This window comes from Neopsephotus bourkii, unplaced genomic scaffold (assembly GCF_033783945.1).
Source record: "Neopsephotus bourkii isolate Nb327-2 ecotype Australia unplaced genomic scaffold, CSIRO-AGI_Nbou_v1 NB_1768, whole genome shotgun sequence".
Classification (NCBI taxonomy): Eukaryota; Metazoa; Chordata; class Aves; order Psittaciformes; family Psittacidae; genus Neopsephotus; species Neopsephotus bourkii.
The window spans coordinates 5,470,001-5,492,033 of NW_026902242.1; the positions used below are offsets into that span (position 1 = coordinate 5,470,001).

Consider the following 22,033-nt stretch of genomic DNA (forward strand, 5'->3'; position numbering starts at 1 on the left):
TTAAGGCTTTCTGCCCATCACTTTCTAAATAATATACTGTTGTGATCTGTCGATCATATCAATGTCCTTATGCTATTTTAAAGGCATATATCCTTTTTGACATGCCATTTATCTATGCTTTTCCCTAACTAGGATCCTGCATCAAGCATTTTTAGTGCATGTATGACACATTATTACCCACTGAATACAAAAGACAGGTCACAGGTAGAAGATGGATCAGTTCAAACCAGTTCATGTTAGTAATTTTCTTCTGCTGTTTCTTTTATTGCTACAGTCTTAATGTTGCTTGAAAACACACTTCTAATGCATTAATTGCTAAGAAGATCTCTGTAAGGGACTCTAGTTACCACCATATCTTTTGAGTAAATCATTAGTGGGAATGCTCTGGCACATTATCTGCAGCTGTGTTGTTCAGCAACTGTTCCTGGTATGGAAAAAATCCCCACCATATCTCAGAAAAATTGCTTTGCATTTCAAGCTAGGAAATCTCTCTACATTCCATCTGACTTATGGATTGTGAAAAGCTACTGTAGTGAAAAACAAATCGTTGGATACATATCACATCGAAGCTTTATATGATATATCACTCAGCATGGAGCCTGGTTTGATTTACTTTGCACCCAAGCAAAAGAAACTGAAACGAAAATAGTGCTTATCCACTCCTTGTATTCCCTGCAATATTCTGCCATCCTTTGGAAGGTAAAGCATGTCATGAAGTCTCTGCAGGTTTGCATTCAATAACTGCTAAAGCCTTGCTGTCTAGGTAGATGGTACATGGCAGCACAGACAGAACTAAATGTCTCATTTCTTAGTTCATAACCAATTCAGAGATGTTCCTGTCTTGCAGAAGAGACCAGGGAGCAAAGTGGGAGAATAGTCTCTCCCTATGCACTAACTCCTGCTCTGGTTTGGAGACACCAAGGACCTGCTGTGATTCAGTTTGGAGTATAACAAGGCCTACAGTACTAGGCAAATTACTCATTGTCTCTGACACCTGGGAGCTGTCATGGTTCCCATGGTAAAATGGGTAACATGGTAAAATGTTAAGAGAATATTTAAAATTATGCAAATGAATGTTTTCATACAGTATATTTGGCTGAATTCCTGGCCTGCATTATTTTCCTGGGTTGGATACCTCCATCTCCAGCAGATACTCAGTCCTTAAAAGGGGCTTTATTTTATTCTATTTATTCTTCTGCTACCCATTATTCTAAAGAGTTGTAATGGATCAGCCCAGATACGTTTCATGTTGTGAGGAAAGGGAAGGAAATGGCTTGAAAACCACCTACTGTTCATCATTGAGCTGATATTTGTGGAGATGAAAACTTATTCCCCAGCATTTTTACCCGATGATTTGGATTCCACAGGGCAACAATCAGCTTCAAAAATCTCATCATGACACTGTTTTCAAAGTCAAATAAGGAGCGTCAGTGAGAACACACCAGCCCCCAAAAGTGGCTCCCCTCCAGCTTCATAACCCCAATTTATTTCTGACATTGCACCATAAGACTAAAATGATTAATCTATAATAGATTATCTCACAAATCTGCTACAGAAGAACAGAGGATGTGATTTGCTCAGGATTTGGCACATTGGCAATGACATGTCACGGCAAAGGGTTTAATGAATACTGCACCACAGAAAAACAAAATGGGAAGAAGCTTGGACTACTGGAGAGGGAATTTCATGCGTTGTGAGGGAACCCACCTTCCAACAGTCACATTGACCATTGACCACTTGACTTACCAGTAATATTTGAGCCAGTATTTTCCATCAGGTTTCCAGAAAGACTTCCCCAAGCTTAAGACATTCAACACAGCCTGCCTTGAGCTTGCATTTCAGAAGCGCTAAGTACCTATAAAATAGAAATAGAGGTGCTTACCCCACCTTTGCAGTTGCACTGTGGGGTCACAGGATGTGTGTTACAGAAGTGCAAAGTGTAGTTATTTGTGAGGAGTGTTGAATGCCTGGGGGAAACACAAACAGCTGGATGGCTACACCATGTACTTGTGCGACTGAGTGCTCGCCTTTATTTCGGAGAGTAAAAGATGTTTGTGTGGAGCTGGCTGCATAATTTACTGTGAAACATTTACCATGGATAAATTTCAGCCTATGGAATCCAGTTAAAAAGGGCAAGCGTATTTTTTTTCTGGGACATGAGTACCTCTTACACCAAACTCAGAAGCCAAAAGTATCAAACCAAAAGCAGAGTAATGTCTAAGTTGACAGGCATTTTCTGGGGACACTGAAAACATGTTTGTCAGTTAAAAGAAGTTGTTATTGCCCTTTTCTCTCATTTTAAAAATTTCTGAGGAACACTAGAAACTTGAGAAAAAATTCTCTCCTATCTGACCTTGGCCAAATACGTAAGGGTGGGACACCGCAAATGGAAGGCAAAGGAGCATGGTTGGACTGCTACTGCTTTCAATGACACCTTCCTGCTGCTAAATCTACAACTGTCTTTTTTGCAGTATCTCACTATGTACTAAGTAGCCTGTGATAAATATGGTGCTCTAACCTCTATTTCCACTACCTTCAGGGAAATTTACCTGCCAGTCCAGGCTGTCCTTCTTGGCATCAGAAGTTGAACAAAGTTCTCCTTGTAGTAACAGAGTTTATTAGTCTGCAGTGCCCCTTCCCTTAACCTCTTGGGACTTCTCTTTTGCTGGTGCTTCTGTCCGTCCTTGGCCTTCTGCATGGGGCCAGTGAAGGTCTCAGTCTCCAGACACTTAGGCCATAACTAAAGACTAATAATTCATTTTGTGTGTACTATCAAGCAGTAGCTGTCTTTAAATTGGCGACTCAAGGCAAAGGTGCAGGTCAATGGTGTCTCTCATGGAAGTATAGGAGGATGGCAGCAGTCTGTAAAACAAAAACCCACAGATGGGCAGCATGTCACGAGGTGTCTGAAATGGCTCTGGGAAAAGGGAACTGCCCCATGAACCAGTACTGTTGATGGACAGCTGTGACAGACACCATTAAGACACCTATATGCTGATATCTCCACAGCCCATCAAAAGGAGATCTTACTAATTTCATATTAGCTGGGTTTGGAGGTGTCATATAAAAAACAGTTAACCCCAAACTCACAAAGACCCTGATCCCAGCTGGCCTGACAGCCTGTGTCCTGCTCTACCCCTGCCACTTCGGGCTCAGGGGTGCATGCAAGTGGCAGCAATGGTAACCCTCTGCAACCCTGGGCCTGGGAGTTCAGGACTTCAGGGGTCCTGGCAGGAAGGTGTAAAAGGTAAAGAAACGGTCTCTTTTCCAAGCAGTCTGAGATCATCAGGATATTTCCAGAGTCCACGTGAGGTGGTTTTTTTTTGTGCAAGCCAGTAATAATAGGAATAAAGTAGTGGGATGAACCATAATTTACCACCATGCACTCCCCTTGCCTGTAGATTTCTGAAAGGAAGGACCATAGATGCTGAGATGGCTGCACTTCATACAAAACAAACACTGTAACAGCAGTAACAAGATGCAGCTGTAACAAACCTGACAAAGTTCATCAACAAACACTCATCCACTAATTATTAATCCAATTCTGATCTTCAGTTTCTCAAAGTGAGCTGGGTTTCTTTTCTTTAAAAGAAAATTTGTTAGTCTAAAGCAGTGTTAAAACATTATCCAAAAGCAATGAACTGGTTTACTGTGGAACAGCCCATCTGTTATAAGAAAATTAGGACAGGAAAAAGAAACCTTACCGCATGAAATTGTCCCTATAAGAACCTTTTAGAATCCCTCTCCCCAAATCCCAACCTGAGTGCTGAAGGAAGCGGACGAGCGTCAATGAGCAGGAGTGCAGCCTTTACTGTATTACTGCTGTAAAGCAGCAGAATTACATAATGGATGGGCATGAAAGAAATTACAGATTTGCCACAGAGATCTGCTGCTTAGTGCCTAAAAATTTAGTTGAAGGGGCCTCTCAGTCTGCTTATGGAAATGAGTTAACAGCAGAAACACTTCTGACCTGCGCGAAGACTTTTAGCATCATCTCAACTCTTGGGGAAATTAGAACCTTTCCAAGGTAATAATTTTAGATTCTTGCATTTTAGTTACATTTTTTTTAATCAAAACTTTATGTATTTCTGCTTTGTCAAATGACTGGACAAAGCAGTGTTAAAAATTCAACTGCACTAATTACTAGCTGAGCAGCATAAAAACCTCTGAATAAATGTCAGTCTAGGAGATAAGCTCTTATCTTAATCTAATGACTCCACAGACTTAATTTGTCAGGCCAGCCTAGTTGATGAAAAACAGGTTTCTATTCTTCAGTGTTAGCAGCCGCATCTTTCCAAATCTTTGAAGTTGGACAGCAATACCACCACTGTCATCCTGCAAAAATCTTGTGGCCAAGCCAATTTCACTGCTATTGTCCTGTTACACTAATTAAAGTTGTTTCACCCCCATTGGTCTGCAATAGATGAAAATGAAGACCATTTACTTTTAGATTTGTTCCATTCTGGGATAATCATTCTTGCTTCTTTTTTCCTCCACTGTCTACAATGTGTTAATATTTGCAGTGCTCTTTGGGTATCAGAAAGCCAGACTTTTTAGCAGGGCTCCACAGACAGCACAGTGCTATCCCAGGACAATTCCTCCAGTGCAAAGCACACAAGTGTATGTATTTATTTGTGTAGAGAAGAATCATTTTGAGCTCAGGTAATGAATTTGATCTTAAAGAGATGATTTTAGGTTTTGGAAGTTCTTTCCTAAAGGCGTAGTTGACATATTTAGAGCTAAATGCACCAAATGGTCATATTGTTTGAAGAAAGTGGGTTAGCACATAGAACTAAAGAAACTGGCTGTAGTCAGTGTTTCCAGTCCCCCAGTCTGCTCCTAGACCTTCTGATGGGAACCTGGCAGGCCTATTATGCACAGTGCCCCCTTTCAAAGGATGCCATTTAAGCATGGTATTCTTTATCTCAATTCCACTACTTAAACAGGGCTATGCTTGGGTTTGAGGGGTTGCTTGGGAGGTAAACGCTATTCTGATGATACCCAGAAAGATTACAAGGTAAAAAAACTTGAAAATAACAGGGTTAAGGTGTGAACTACTGAGGCAAATCAGAGAGGCCAGGGTCAGTTCTGCACTCTGGTGACATTAACATTATTGACATTAAATGTATTGAGCATCTTCTAGCATCCTGGCTATCACATCACTGCTTATGGCACTTTTGCTGTCAGTTGAGGGCTGTAATATGTTTTCTTTCCTTTTTATTCCACAGCTACCCAAAGGAGAAGAGTTTGCAGAGTAGTGCCGTGTAAAGTGCTTGTGGTTCCAAAAGCAATCCAGAAGGACAGGGCTGCTGGATAAATTAGAGGCAGATTTACACGGATATTTGAGCACCTCTGGATGTAGATCTGCGCCTTCTTCAGATTTTTAAAGCTTCCTTGTTGCCACTGGGAGTTGGGAACACATGAGCTTTTGAAAATCCCAGATCCTGAAACATATTTAAGCACTGCAAGCTTGAGGCCTCATCCTACCAAAGCTTAAATTGTACCCATTGATCTCATCATGGAAGTGATGGTCCACTCCTGAACATGCCAAATTCATTTATGTTAGGGCTATGGCTTGAAATGGCGCTTTCCTCCCCCCCCCCCCCCCTTTTTTTTTTTCATAAGAATTAATGGATCCTCATTTCTCCTGCTCTGAGTCAGGGTTTAAATCTCCAGTCCATTCCCAACACAGATGAAACAGAAAATGAACACACTGGAGTGAAATTTTCAAAGTGACATTTGAATCTCCCCTCTCTGATGAAATCCCACCTATTGATCCAGTCAAATGACTACAGTCTCCATGGGTCCATTCCTGCAAAGCTTCCTTGACTGGCTTATTACTGCAATTCTTCAGGTGCGCTGTGACTGTCTTTCAATAGAGGATGGGTGCCAGGTAATCAAGTGGAAAAATGAAAACACCCAGAGATTAAATCCTAGTCCTGGTAAAAGCTATGGCAAAATTCACATGGAAATCAGTGGCTACACTTATTTTAGGACATTATCTCAAGTCTGAATTACCATTTCAATACTGACTTTCTTGGAGGAAGACAAAGAATTTGCCTGAGCAGCCAAGGATCAGGGTAGGAAAGCTAAAGCGTTGATAGAATTAAATCATGGACGTCAAGGACAACAAGTAAAGCTTCTAGAGGTCTATCAGTGATAAAGGGAAGAGCAGGGAAAATGTGGGCCCTCTCCAGAAGGAAACAGCAGATGTGGTTACCTGGGACACGGAGAAGACTGAGGTACTCAATGATTTTTTTTGCCTCAGCCTTCACCAACCTGTGCTCCAGCTACACTGCCCAAGTCACAGAAGGCAAAGAAGGGGATGGGAGAATGAAGAATCACCTGCTTTAGGAGCAGATCAGGTTTGAGATCATCTAAAGAATTGAAGGTACACAAGTCCATAGGATCTGATGAGGTGCATCTGCAGGAACTGGGGGAACTGGCAGAGAACATAGATAGGTCACTGTCCATCATATCTGAGAAGCTGTGGCATTCTGGTCAAGTTCCCACTGACTGGAAAAAGGGAAACATAGCCCCCATTTTTAAAAAGGGAATAAAGGAAGATGTTAGGAAGGGGTTCTTTACCTGTGGTATGGTGAGGTGCTGGCACAGGTTGCCCAGAGAAGTTGTGGCTGCCCTATTCCTGGAAGTGTTCAAGAACAGGGCTTGGAGCAACCCAGTCTGGTGGAAGGTGCCCCTGCCCATGGCAGGGGATTGGAACTGGATGAGCTTTAAGGTCCTTTCCAATGCAAACCATTCTAGGATTCTATGGTTCTATGATTTATGCACTGGGACTGACTTGGAGTAAACTAATTTATTGCCCTTTCCTCAGTAGCTTCAATACTGAAGGGAATAGCTCACATGGGAGCCATTCCCGTAAGAGTGGTGTAATGGGATCAAGCTTTGTCATTTTCTCCTTCCCTATCCTCCACCACTTGCTCCTATCATCCCACTACAAAAAATTTACTTGCTCTGGTCTGAAGGAAGCCCTGCTATTTCTGATCTGCCATCTACAACAACTTGGGGTGCTGAGGAAAACTGAATCCTTGTGGAAGAACAAAACTGTGTCCTTTGTGGAAAAAATGCTGTGACTCTTGATTGAAGGGCTGTGGATTCAGATGAATTTTCTTAGCAAGGGGAATAACTCTAATCTAAATATAAAAAGGAGTCTGTCATGGTGTGGGGTTAGCTGTCAGGGTTGAGGCTGGTCTTGATGAAGTGCCAATAAGCCAATAATGAGCTAAAGCCCACGGTGAGGTTGAATCAAGCTGGCTTGGCTAAGTCAAGTCCAAATGCTGGCACCACTGCTGGAGGCAGGACAAGCATAGTTGAAAGAAGCAGGATTTCTATCTTGATTTGCAAATAGAGTATCACAGTTCATATGCCTTGTGTGTGGGCGTGTGGCAGTGTGTGCTAATGCACATGCCTTGCCTTGGCTTTAAATGGTCTCTGACTATAAAAGTTAATAGCTTTAATGCAGCATTCCTAAAAGGAAGTGTTTGTCAATTTTGCTATAAGTGTTTGAGCGCAACAGTCTTAATTCAGTGTGTCAGATAAGAGAAAATCATGTTGGCTTATATTTATGATTTATCACTTCTATCTTAGCACTAGAGATATTTGGAGAGCAAACTAACTCTTCAGTTTGCGTTTTGCTTTGCTTTGTTTTTCATCCATCTAAGCCTTGCCACGCAAATCTGTAACACTTATATACCACTGCCAGATCTGCCGGGGAATGGGTGGGGAAATACATCTGGAATGCACTGGTGTGGTAGTTTTGTTAAGTCACAGCTTATGTGACGTACTGGGAAGGCAGAGATTTGAAGATTGGCAAGATGTGTAGACAGGTTCATGATGTTCAGCTGAGGTCCATGCTACTGCACAGGTAAAGGAGAGCCACACTACCACACCCAGGGGAGCACTGATACCTGCTATTTCATGTGGGGCTTGGGCATATTTGGGATTCTTGACCTGATACTGGAAAAAGGATGCGCCTGAACCCTCAAGTGACTAACAGAACCACAGAAAAGCAAAGAAACTTGTATTCAATAAGAAAAGACCAGGATGCAATCTGTTCCAAGGTAAAGTGGACCAGATCATCTCAGGAATTTGGGTGCTTAGTGCCTTTGTTCAGGATCCTGCTCAAGATGCCTTTGGTGATGACACAAGTGAGAAGATGTCTCTTAAGCCTGCACATTGGCTACCAACACTCCAGCGGTACCAAAACAAACATAAGAATTGGATGTACTGTCTTGGTACTTGGCTGGTCTACCATCTGGTCATGACCACTTCTCAAGATTGTTACATGCATGGGGCCAAAGTGGGTAGAACACATGGTGATTTAGAATGGCTGCTGAAATGTTTCTGTTAGGCTCTTGCTTTTATAGTAGCGCTGTGCAATACAGAGAAGAACAGTGGAGATAACATTGGCTTCCTCCATGTGGGATGCTCTCTCCTCTTTCCTTTCAGTCTTGGTAAGTGCACAGCAAAGATTTTCCACTTCTGTTTCAAAGGGAACCTCCACCCACCCACACGTACCAGTAACTATTTCCTCTTGTCTTCACAAACTGTTAGGGACTCAAACACCCTCCTTGCTCTCTCTGGGGGAAGAGGCACTTAATAGAGGGAGCAGTAAAGCCACACTGATTCTTGGGACTAACAGTAAAGGTATCCAGTTAAAGGACTTCACAGGGGGCCTCAGAGTCCTGCGTGTCTTTTCTTGCAATCAAAGCGATTGTGAGAAACTGTGGTTTTCAATTCATTTCTTTTTTGCATATGGGAAAGAGGATGGCTTTGTGCAATGGCTGTTCAAAAATACTTCAAAAGGACTTGAATCAGTCCATGGATGCACTATATACAAATTAAAATAATTGATTTTTGGCAGCCTTTTAGGAGATCTATAAATTAAAGGGATAGCATTTCTGATACATTTTGGGGACTTTACTTTACGTTGACTCCGTCCTAGAGCTGGAAGTCAGCCACCACACCAGAGAGACCCTCTTGTTTTCATTTGGTCTGCCCTCCTGTCACAGGAGTCACTGAGGCTCCTTCAGGATTGCCGGTGGTCACAGTAGGTCCTGCACCCATGCCAGCTCTGCACCCTTCCCTTTCATTTCTGCTTTGAGGACTTTACATCGAGAAATAGAAACTACCCCAACCAGAATTGCCAATCTAGGGAGTTACTTTCTCTCCTTTTTCCTCCATCAGTAGAAACTGAGATCCTCACCAGTCTGTGTTGCACCTGGGCTGTCCCCATTCTGTGCACTGATGGCAATAGGTTCAGCTCTGTCTGTGATGACCTAAAAATAGCACTCAATTAACATTGCATTTCAAGAATTGGAAAATTTCCCAGAAGTCCATTCTTTTTTCCTTCTCTGTTTCATTACATTTTACAGTAATAATACACAAGCCTGTAGAAAACATGATGGGTAATGAAAAAATGTAATTAATATAAGCAGTGTAAAGCATTTTTTTTCCCCTCTGTTGTCCTTGCAGAAAATTACTGCTTTAAACTGAGCAGGATGTGAAAATGCATAAAGCAAACAGTAATATGCTGTGGTTTGTAAATATCTTATGCAAAATAGTTAAGTCAACTGCTGTTTATTTTTCTTACTTTGTGTCACAGGCTCTTACTTTCTTTTGTTCATTACTTTTTTCCAGTTGTTCTCTTTTGGGGGACTGCTCTCTTTCATCTTAAGAAAGCCATTGGCTTAACTATATATTTTTCTGCTACAGCTAATTCAATCAAACATACAGGACAGGCTATTCTGCCTCTTCTTACTATGTCCTCCTGTTTGCTGGCTCTGAAATGCAACATATACTGCAAAAGCATAGTAAGCCAGGACCTCACTATATTGTGGATCTCCTCTGACTATTTTGGGCTTAAAAAAAAAGCAAAGCACCCTTTTATCCTACAAACAAACAAGTAATTATCCCAAATCCCGCAATAGCTTTATGACAAACTGTAGCATTCCTATTACTGTAGGATTCTGCAGTGTTTATAAGGCTGCCTGGTTGCAGTTCTGGAATGGGCTGTGAGCAATACACAGTCAACATTAACTAGTATGGCATGGTATATGCCAGTTCTCCTTGGGATATTTCTCTCTGGCTATCTGTAGAATTTGTAACACCCAGCGATATCTGAAGGTCACAGCAGAGTTTCTGAGCTGAAATACAAAACAGCATTCCAAACACATCTTCTGTGGCAAGACAAGAAACTGCTTATGGTTTATTTTCCCTCCCCCCTCTCCACAGCTGACATCCAGCATTAGTTATTGTTTATTTTTGTCTTGTTCCTGGTTCTAAAGGTTTCCCTTGTGGCCCTGGTTTATGTGAACTTTCAGATACCACTTGGGGCTTCTCTGCCCCATCCCCTCTGATGTAGCTGGTTCCCCTGTGAAGGTAGGCTTTCCCAGCTGAAGATCTGTGCCTCTCTCCTGTGGCATTCTGTGCAGCCATTTGGAGTCCCAGATGTAGGAAATGAAATAATCCACGCTCATACAGTCATGAAAGTGCCCATCTGGCACACAGGAACATCACGCATTGGAAGCACACAAGCGTGAGCTCACTTTTGTTATGGCATTTCATAAACAGAGATGCAGCGAGCCAGCAAGTAAGGTCCTTTGGATACTAACAATCATTTTCACTGCACATTGTGTTTAAAAAATAGGGAAAGAGAAAATCAAGACAAACTGTGAAGATCTGCTCTGAGGCTTCTGAGCAGAAATTTCTACTTACAAATGTTTTCTTCCCAGTGGCCTTCTGTACTTACACCTCTCTGGCTCTCCTCCCATCTCTATGTAGATGTAAGACAATGGTGACAGTTGAAATGTAGCCAGTTAACTCTTAGATAGCTCTGAAAGCTCTTCTCCCTCACTGTTCAGTTAAAGAAAGGAAATATTAGATCATACTTACAAAAGTGAGTTCTATAAAAACAAATTGCATGTTACTGCTTTCTTATCACTACATAAAACTCACAGAAACAGTCTAATAAATGACCTCACCACTCAATTTTGAAGTATACAAATTAAAGACAGTAACAGATAAGCCAAGAGAGATTTATGTACAGTGTGTGCGCCTCTATGTGTGTGTTTGCATGCCTCTATGAGGATATACCCATATGCTGTTGACATTCAACCTATGGAATTATAATTAGGGGAAAAGGCAGATGTGTAAATTCATCTTGCAGGACAGCATATATATGTTGCAGTAGTCCCTGATTAATTCAGGACTTGAGCACTATTTAATCCAAGACACAAGGTTTCTGTTGGGATATGCTGGCTAATAAAGGGCTGGAATACCAGGAAACAATGAACAGCCCAAAATGATGGACTAAGCTCTATACCAGTAAGTAAAAAGCAAGGTTATTTATATTATTTTAGCTTTGTAAAGTAATTGAAAAAAGATACCCTAGGCTTTTTGCTGGATGTCACTGCATGCTGTAAAGACATCTTGGGATGTATTAAACTTCACAAACCCCTCACCATTAGAGCTTCTGACAGTGCTGAATCTTCAGCTGGACTGCTCCTCAAAGGGATGAGATTTTTAAGATCAGGGAAGAGCAGAGAGAGGTGTCAGGTCTCCTGAACCAATGCTGGCAAACCATGCCAGTTCCAAAACAGGGGCCTGGGCGGCCCATAGGCTGGGGTATGCCACTCCATGGTTTATGAACATTATAAATTATAGACAATAGTAAAAGAAAATAGTCTCTGCATTTTACATGAGATATTTTTGTATTGTATTTGGCAAACAGTATATTTTAAATACTAAGTGCTAAGTTGGGAAAACAACGAGATGTTTGTAAATATGACAGACCATTACAATAAACTGCTTCTCATTTGAAAAGTCATTTGTGCAAGAAATGATTATTGACCCATGATATGTAAATGATTGAAATGCAGAAATTAATATTTGGGTCAACTCATGCATTTTTCAACCATGACATGAAAAGCTCAGTATTCCCATTCTAATTCATACATGAAAGTACTACAGCACTATTACTTGGCTATTGTATTAATTTACTATTGTCTTAGTTAATGACATACAGAATTATATCTCTATTTTCAAATGAGGAAAAGGTGTTACAGTAATGTTTCAGCCTGGGAATGCCCCTTATTCTCGACTCTTCTTGTACTGGTGACAATAAGCCAAAATCACTTTGCTGATGGAAGCAAATAAACAGCACTGCTTGCACTAAGGAGGTTTTGGCCCTAACACACCTTAAATGTTTCACAGGGAGGACTGGTTCCTGCATTGCAGCTCCTCTGTTCCCTCTGGGCTTAATTCTCATCTCCTTCATGCAAGTTTCACACTTGGAGTGTGATGCTTTTTAGTTACTGCAATTAATCCAGAAATATAAATCAGCACAGGATCAGCACGTTTACTGCAGTGATGTAGTTTCTTTTATTCTTTTATTCTAAGGGGTTTTGGTTTTAGACCTACAATACGGTTGCCTCTTGGGTTATTATCCATTACATTTCAATTCCACTGGCTACCAGGCTTAGCTGGATTGAGTCTGATTTTAGGTCAAACATCCAAATAATTCATTAGTATCCTATAAATTGTGTGCTCCATCTTCATGGCTTTTTATGCAAAAGTAAACAATGCCTCATTCTTTGTGCCATGGGGTATCGTATCACTTGATGGGTCTATCTCCTTAAGAGATGCATAATTTAAATACAAATAAATGTATGAGTAAAACCCATGTAGAATGATACTCATGATAGACAAAATAAATGGAGATGGGCAAAACAATTTAGATAATACCCAAAAGCAAAGCATCACAGCTAAATCAGGATTAACCCATGAAGCACGATGCCTTTCATGAAATGACTTTGGCATAGTCTAAAAACTACAGTGGCTCAAATGACTTAAGCAGGGCAGTATTGCATCAAGGTTGCTCCAGTGCTCATACCTGTTAGGTACAAATGGGGTCATGCCTATGAAAATGGATGAGATTTATTTTTCTTTTTCAGTTGAAATGATATATAATTATATTTGCATATATCTTATAGATAGAACATTAAAAAACCATGTTGTATAAAACAATTTTATATTTTAGATACACCTTAAACAGCTTTAAATGACAATAGACCCAGCTATACATGGGTTGCCAGATAAGGAAGTCCCACCATAAGCAAGTTTGGGTGTTGAAGTAAAAATGTGGTACCCCAGCACTCCATAAAATTATGATGGAGATGAAGCATGGTATTCAGTAATACAGCCACTGCCCTCATAGTGTGATTTAGAAACCACCCACTCTGGCCAGCTGAATGGGGGTGACATCCTTTTGGTCCTGCCCAATTAATCATCCTCTGGTTTTCTTAGCTGCTGGTCCAAAAGGCAGGCCTAGATGACTAATTCTGGCAATGGAGGCACTATGTGTCAACAAGACCTCCCCTTGATAGAGACGTGATTTGGTTTTAATTTTCTTGTGGCCCATTCATTTATTTGAGGGCTAATGGCTGCCATGAATCATAGTGTTAGGAGGGAGAAGCACAACTCATGCTAGCAGCTTAAAAAAGGTGGCATGTCCACCAGGGATGGCAGGAGCAGGGGGTGCAGTTTCTTGATGCACTGACCAAATGGGAAGAGAAGGGTTGGCAGAACCTCCCCTCAAAGCCCAGTGCCTTCCCCTTGCTCATTTGGAGGGTACCATCTCAGAGCACAGCCAAGGTGTAAGCAGTGTTTGCAATGGGTTCACCTGGGAGTCTCAAACAAGGTGATGATTACTGTGACCCCAACCAAGCACAGCCTTTGTTTAACTTGACTGGTATGAATAAGCTAATTGGTGTCATTGGGCCTGTATGTATGCTTAAAAGTTATGGCTGTGTTAAAATGCTTTGGTGGGTCAGGGAATAATGGCTGTTTAGCACCTTGCAGGACACAACCCTGGGAGCAAGCCTTGTGGTGACCTTCTGCAAAGCAGGGGGTGTGCTCTGAGGGCCTGATTTTGCTCAGCATGTGGTTGCACTGCCTCATGCACTCCACAGCCACATAATGCTGGGGATTGTCTAAATCATGAAACAACATGTTGTAGCAGGGCAGCCAAAAGCAACACCAAAATTAGCAGGAGCCAGGCCAGCTGACTCTATGAGAAGCTGCAGAGTTTCAAAATGGATCTTAAATTTACCCCTAACCCTGAAACCAAAACTAATTGCAGAATGTAAAGCTCCCTTAGCATGTCAGGGAACTTGATGGGAATACCTCAGAAAAAAATCCACAAACACTTTAGATAAAGCCCCCATTTTAATTGTATCAATTCTGCCAATTAATGATAATGGAAGAGCAGTCCAATTAGCTAAATAGCTAATAGTTTTATCAAGCAGAGGCTGGCAATTTAAAGCAAACAAATTCTTTCTAATTTTATCCCCTTGCACACCAAGATGTTTAAAGGATAATGGGGGATCCAATAAAGGATATTGCTCAAATAGAGCTACATTTAAATCGCCTAATGGCTTTAAGAGTTTTACCCCAATTAGCAAAGAAGAAACATGAACATTCAGTGACTTTCTGCATAATACCTAAAAATCTTCATTAAAAATATAACATATTCTCCAACTAAGGGCAGAATGGAAAACATCACTGACTTTTCCCTTAAAAACACTGATTTCTCCCAAAACAAAGGTCTCTCTGTAACAGCAAAAGTATCAAGATAAAAAGGACTCTCCTGTCTAAGCCCAGTATATAAATCATCTTCAAACTCTGGTCATTAGTTTTAATATAACTGTGGATTTGAATAAAGGAGATTGACCTATCTAACATATATAAGACCAAATCCTACTGTTACCTAAATCTGAAATAAGTTAAGGCTATTGAAGAGAATCAAAAGCCTTTTCAAAATCAATAGCCAGAACAAATTCCTCATGATCACAATTTTGAGGATAAAAAAATCCATTAAAGTGATGTCTTTGATTGCTATTAATGAAGCAATCTGGCATAAATCCACAGTGATCCGTATGGATAATCGAATCTCTCATTTTCTCACATTTTACAGGGCTCAGATTTGGGGCCTCAATGGTATGACAGTGCTGGGCAAAAGGCTCCTTTTGCCCTTTGACACTGGGTGGCCCAGCCTCTAAAACGAGTTAGAGGAGCAATGCACTCGATGTTCAGAGAAAGGAGAGCTCAAATGAATCACCTCCAGCCTCCACCACAAATCCCCAAATACTTCTCCTTCAGTGGAGGTCTCGTGGAGGTTACTGTGGGCTGCAAAACCCACCAAAGTGCTGCTACTTAAACGGCACAAACCTCCCTCCCTGGGGTGCCCCTGCATCACCCCCAGGTTCTTGGCATGCTCACTGCCCTTCCAGGCTCAAGCAAAGGCAGAGCTGCCACCTATGGGGAAAAACTGGCCTCCAGGAGAACCCCAGGTAAAACCCCTGATGGGAGCTGAACTGATGTTCAGAAGAGGTAGCTGTTAAGCTCCTGTTTCCCCACTTAAACAGTACAAGATTGAGGCTTCTCTCTTACTGTTTTGAGATAATGTCATGAACCCAGAGGCAATGTGCTTCCTCAGTCCTGGAGCTGCAGCCAGGTCAACTCATTCTGGGGTGGGATGTGTGCAAAGTGGCCCTATTCCTCCCTGTGCCCCCCCCACAATGCCACACCAGGAGCTTTACTGTTCTCCTTCTCTGCCATATTCTTTTTAGACAGGAGATTATAGCATCTCACCCCTCAGCGCCAATTTTATGGCCTCCAGATACACCCTAACCAGTCTCTTCCTTCACCAGCAGTCCCACCGCTCCTTACATGCCTTGCTGCAGCCAAGCCACCTCCATAGAATCATAAAATAGTTAGGGCTGGAAAGGACCTCAAAATCATCTAGTTCCAGCCCCCCCACCCTGCCATGAGCCTGCCTTCCTCCCTCCCTTTGCCCATGCATCTCCTCCCACCTGGCTGTCACCTTCCTTGGAGCATCAGTTTCTCCTTGCAAAGGTGACCACGTCTATTCTGGTTCCCTTGGAATGCCTGAAAAATATGCCTCTCATCCCAGCAACAGAACTTGAAAACTGCATCATAAAACCATCAGTGCTAGAAACTAATCCAGAGTTTCCATTTGTGACTTTGCCTTTTTGCTGCCTGTAACATCTCTCTAGGGTAAGTGCCCACCTCCTTCACCCTCCCCTAAAGACAAGAGTTGCCTGTGGTCTGGAAACTGTCACATCCTGCAAAATGCTCCTGGCCCCATGTCACAAGGCCAGGACACGGCCCCCAGTTTCTGAGCAATGCTGTTTCAGTCAGAATTCAATAAAGTACTTGTATTATATGAACCTGCTAGGAATCAATTTTTATTTGAAACCAAATTTTAGGTTTCAAGCAAGAACAAAAAGTCAGACAGCAGAAGTCAGACAGGAGGTCAATGCGCTTTGCACAGGCACCACACCAGGTTAGAATGATTCTGAACTTTCACCTCTATGATCACCCTAAATTATCTTTGAGCCAAATTTGATTTCACATGTGTAGCAGCTCCTTTTCCTCCTAATCTGACTGCGTATCAAAGGCAAAAGCTCAGGGGTTTGGTCGGTTTACATATATTTTTATCCAAAGCAGATGCAGGAAGGTGTTTAAAAGGCTGATCTACATGTAAAGAATATGTTACTAACAGAACCATCTGCCTCTCCAACAGCTGAAATCATATGTAAAAGCTTTCACTCCAACTTCACAGCCAACTGATAGTATCCTGTTGCTCCCGCCCTTCAACACTTTTATGCATTTAGTTGCCAATAAAACCTATGCAACTCCAAGCTGGCTTCTGCTACAAGTGCTGCTTCTATCATGTCAGCCAATTCAAGGGATCCATGTCTCAGAGGTGCCTCTTTCCAGAAGGGTACCCTTGGTGACCAGGGTCAATATAAACTGCTACTTTTCGTATGACAGTGCAATTAGGACAGAAGCTGTCTCTACCCTTACCAAAACCTATGTAAATATAAAAAACAAAGACCAAGCACACTAGGATAAACAAAAAACCAACTGTCCCAATACTGCTAATTACCAGTAGTGAATGTTAAGAAGTGGAAGTGTAAGAACAGGTCAAAGGCTGCAGTTTCACTGCTGTAATGTACCCTCCCGGCAATCTGTGTTTTAAGTAATCTTGTCCAGACCTGTTGGTAGCTGATGGGGTTTCTAAAATCTTCAAGCTAGACTGGAGGCCAGTTGTTGACAATTCCTGAGAATGTATAGAGATTGCTGTTGTCATTATAGAGTACAAAGAAACTCCTTCCTACTTCTCAGAGGTCTGAAATGATCCTTGCACTCACCTAAATGGATCACGTTTGTTCTTCTTTGCCCACAGCACTGAATAGCTTTCGTCAAATCCTTTAATGGGCTTGAATCTGAGAGGTAAAAGCAGCTGGTTTACCATGAGCTTTCTGGAACTTGTGCAAACACAGTAGATCTGAAAACAACTGTGAAATGGTAAGAGGATTATTAGGTAAATTGGGAGAATTCAAGGAACCTGAACCAGCTTTAGCAACATTAACATTCTCTGCTGGTGATGAGAGGGAATAACTATTCACTATCAACATCTTCCCCTGCAGATGGGTGTTTCTAAGAGCAAAAGTGCTCAGCCTTGGCATTTGTGGGATGGTTTGGAGAATGTAGAGCAGGTTCTAGGAAGCTTGCCAGTTCCAGCACAGCTCAGCCAGGTGACACTCTACAATGACCACAGAGCAGCTCCAACATAAGCTAGACATCTCCGCTAATGTTAAGGAGTATCCTTAGATAATTATTTGGCTGGTTCAGTAAAGAAACTTGTCCTGGAAAGTGAAGTATTTTCACGTGTAGGCCAGTGCCTAAGATGGAAGGAGCAGGGAATAGGGGACAGGTACAGAAGCATTTGAAGTGGAGGTGATTGCCTGCTGAGCCTGCCTGTCATGGCCCTGATGTAGGAGGACTCTTCCACCATGAAGTAAACTTATCAAAAGGAAGAGAATTTCTTTGCAGGCAGCCAGGGTACAAGAAGGGATAGATGAAGTTTTCTTCCAATGTTATTAAGAGTCTCTACTGATAACACTAATGGGCAACATAGCAAATCAGTCACAGCATTTCCTTTAAGCACCTCTGAGCTCAGGGACACAGAGTGAAAAATACAAATGCAGTTATGAATTCCATCAGGTTTTCTGAAACCAAAGGAAATTTACCACCAGAGGAGAATGAATTCTGCTCCTAGTTACCATGATGCAATTCCAGGAAAGCTGACAAGAGTACTACTAACTCAAGTATGGAAAGAACCTGTTCTCAGCTCCTGGAATGCATACTGGGCTGTGCTGAACAGATGTAACTATCTCACTACACTGAGTAAGAGCGATCGAGAGATAGAGGGAGACCTTTTATGATGTTCTACCCACTAAAAAGAAACCCATACATACAGCTTATTGTTATAAATAAACGTGTTACCCGAAAACAGTTGCACACACTCATTTGCATAGGATTTGGTATACATCTTGTGCTCTTCAGCAGTTTATTCCAAACCCTAAGTATCTTATATAATTAATGTCAATATGCTTGGCTTACATGGTATAAAAGAAAAGCATTTCTAAATAGCCTTTTTGGTGTGTAAAACTTCAGTATTTCTCCCTAGTGTTTTCCAAATCAGGTTCCTTTTTATTACACTCCTGCGCAGAGAGAGTGTGTGCGGCTTATGCACCACTTAAGTCTTAGTCTGAAGATAGCTGAAATTGCATTTGCACGATAACTAGGCCTTGAGCTCGCCCTCAACGTGGGGTGAGGTTCCCCTACTATGAGCAATGTCAGAAGTCCACGTTATAAACTTGCCTTGTGACAAGTGAAACATTCCAATTTCCTGTTAAATTCAACCAACACTTTTCATATTGCCATTTATCACAGTGACACAATACAATCTACTTTTCAACCAAAGCAAAACCTACTTGTCTTCACTGAACCTCTGGATAGTCTTTGGGAGGAACAAAACCATCACAGCAGTGACATTCAGAGGCTTATCACAACACACCAGGGACACAAGTAAATCTCAAGCAGTAAAAGAGACTCCAACTGTGGTGAGCTGCCCAGATGTAGCAATAAAGAAGGTCAAGGTGAGCACTTTTTTGTACCAGTTGGCCCTGCAGAAAGGGCAGACAAATTGACAAGTTTTTGCCAAGCCAAAGGATAGGTCCTATCAGCAGTAACAGTGGAAAGTTGAGCATTCAGACTCCCATTTCTTACCACTTACCCCTCTTTTTCTTGGAAGAAACTCAGCACTCAATTTACACTTAAGTAAAACTATGGTACAAGACTGACCAGATGCCTGTTGGAAGCAACAGCAGTATTTTCCTTTTACTTTGGATCTTGGATTAAGCTCTAAATGAGATCAGAGCTAGCTCTGATTTGTGGAGGCATACAGGAAGAAGAAATTGTGCTTCTCTATTAAACTGGACAAGCAAAGTGCTTTATTGAGTGCTGAAATAAGATGTGAGATTCCATGACAAGCTCAGGTTGTTTTTGTTTCCCATGCAGCTCTTATTTAACACAAAGAAGCTTATTTTCCATGTCATGGGGCCCTTGATCCTGCTCAATAAATACAGTATCTTCCCTGGAAGCATGAAGGCCCTGCTTTATAGGCTTGGCAACAGAGTATACATCAGCCTTGCTGGTTAATTCAAACAAGAATAGCAAATTCCTAAAACTTTGGCCAAATTACCATCTTTCTGGCTGCTTCAATGAGCTAATATTGTTGTGGAAACCTGGAAGCAGTCGTCAAGTCTTTGATGATTTATTTAGTAGGAGTCATCTAGTAGCTAATTGTCCGCAGTTTCTAACCTCATTCCTGAACACTGCTGATTCTTCTTTCAGCATTTGCTGTTTTCTCCTTAAGCTTTCTTACATCTCTGTATGTAACATTTCCAGACAGCAGTTCAACTTTATCACAAATATGTTTATGAACTTGCCAAACCACATCCAAGATCTTCAGACTCAAAAGTCAAAGATAAAATCATCCTCAGAGGGCACCTCACCCTTCTCCACCCAGGCACATGAAAAAAACCCAGCTTTAGGCTCTAACATTTTACATTTATAATGAGTCACTGCCTAGGTTTATTGGTTTTCATTTTTTGTTTAGTGTTGGAATTTTTACCTTTCCATTCTTCTCCTGGATTTTTCACCCTGGATCCGTATCAAAAGAGAGAAAATATTGGTGAGCCATGTAAAAGAACAATCCACCTTTTTTGTCTGTACTGCAAATCTTACCATGGCTGTAGTGCTGGCTCCAGTGAAGGTCTTTGCAGAGATAAGAGTTAACTAAAGTGCTCAAGACATTGGATGGCTGTAACCTAGATGTTCCTGGGTATGTTCAAAGAAGAATCGGATTCACTCTTGTGGCTCTGTTTCCACCAGGTTTAAGGACAGTCCTGATGCCTGTTAAGTGGTAAAAATATAACAGTTCTGGTTAATCTCATGTGATTCTTCATGAGACAGAAAGTTCTTCTTGTTCATTTTCTGCATTCAATTATTCTGGTGCATGACTCTGCAATTGTCACATGTCTGTTTTGGGGTGGCTTCTTGCCACGAATGGATGAAGGGCTCTTTATGCCTGGTTTCTGTCTCCTATTTGTATGTTCATGAATAAGCCTGGGTCCCTTGGGAGATGGATGACTCTCTATTTGGGCAACATTATCCCCACCATCTACTATGATCTGAGCCTGTGGGAAGATACTTTTTAAAGAAAAGTTCGATTTTGCTAATGTAGCCATTGTTTAAATGTCAAATACAATTAGAGTACCCACCCAGGGTGCATGTTGTTGTGTAATTTCATAATACTCTGCCTAGATGAGTGTTGGCTTTCTACCTGCGTGCTTCACACACCCAAGAATGCTGGTATTACACAATTACACACATCCTGTTGGCTAATTACATAATAATTAGTGTTTTTAATATTCAAAGATGCACTCACATCGGTGATGCAAGATTTTATGTTACTGCAAACTGAACCCAAAACGTAACAAACACACTAACAATGCTGCTCATACAGCTTACTAAGCACGGACTTACCTTCCAGCAGACAGCACAGAGTACTTTGCACATTTTACACACATTTGGCAGTGCCTTTCTCCCCCACTGTTACTCTGGGTTCCACCTGCTCTATAAAGCTGTTCAAGTAATTCTGTATTCAAGTTAGAATTTCTGCCTACTTCCGAGTTATGATCGCTTACCATGACTGGAGTTAATTTTTATCTGAAAAAGCACTGTGACGTGCCTGAGGAAGGAAGGTTGCTCCTCACAATGGCAATTCTGGAAGGAATCTGGAATATGCAATTTAAAGTGAGCAATTACCTAAAAAAAAATCCCAAATACTGTTGTTTCAAAGTGCTACTGATGAGCCTAAGTCACTTGGATTTGGAACAGATTTACCACAAGTTCAGTTGGAGTATCTTGATCCTGATCTGGGCTCTTGGTTCTCACAATAGATATGAGAGGCCAGATGCAAAGTCTTGCTCACCATTTGGATGTGGAGTCTTCAAGATCACACACTTCTTGTTGCAACCATGTCTTACTTCTAAACCTGTTCATTTGAATTTAGTCACAATCCACAGAAGGCGGCACAGAGGCCAAGCCCTGGATCTTGCCCAGGGCATAGTTTTATGCTGCTTTGTACCAAGTGGATCATACATGATGTTTCAGTAGTGTTTCTGACCTGCTACTGTTAGTTCCTCTGGAGTCCCCAGCTTTGAACATAGCCCTTTATGATGGAAAAGATAGACTGTGTCCTCACCTCCAGCCATGTGTTTGCTGGGAAGCAGTAAAGAGCAACAAACATTTTGCACATAACTTGTTTTGTTCTCTTCTTCACAAATTTGATTTTTAACTTTTCAGTCACTGTGGCAGCAAATGATTTTTTAAGGCCATAAAGGAAGAACAAATCACTGCCCAGGAGTTTCTTACTGCACTGTTTCTCTTTTCATGGCACAAGAGGTTATACTGCAAGACCAGCTTCTTCACTGAAGGGTAACTTTTGCTGCCCTGGTAAGTTAAAAATTGGCATTTCAATCTAAACATCTGCCCCTGACAGGTTCTTAGTGAA

The 22,033-nt window shown here is 41.6% G+C and overlaps 2 long non-coding RNA genes across 5 annotated transcripts in view; both read right to left on the bottom strand.

The window, feature by feature from the left end:
• The window catches only part of LOC133226172 (uncharacterized), a 14,200-nt gene extending 8,610 nt beyond the window's left edge, over positions 1-5,590 (bottom strand). The window contains exons 1-3 of the long non-coding RNA XR_009729429.1: positions 5,488-5,590; positions 2,550-2,862; positions 1,747-1,855 (exon numbers count right to left, since the gene is read on the bottom strand). This is a non-coding gene — a long non-coding RNA (uncharacterized LOC133226172). The remainder of the gene's footprint in view (positions 1-1,746; positions 1,856-2,549; positions 2,863-5,487) is intronic.
• A 3,370-nt stretch (positions 5,591-8,960) lies between these two features.
• LOC133226173 (uncharacterized) lies at positions 8,961-21,104 on the bottom strand. 4 transcript variants are annotated; one of them, XR_009729433.1, is made up of 4 exons: positions 20,090-21,104; positions 17,259-17,405; positions 12,219-12,335; positions 8,961-10,875 (listed from the first exon to the last, which is right to left on the bottom strand). It is a non-coding gene; the product is annotated as an uncharacterized LOC133226173 (long non-coding RNA). The 4 variants fall into 4 exon arrangements; XR_009729432.1 differs by lacking the exon at positions 20,090-21,104 and adding an exon at positions 19,190-20,081; XR_009729431.1 differs by lacking the exon at positions 20,090-21,104 and adding an exon at positions 18,174-20,081.
• Positions 21,105-22,033: the final 929 nt, after the last annotated feature.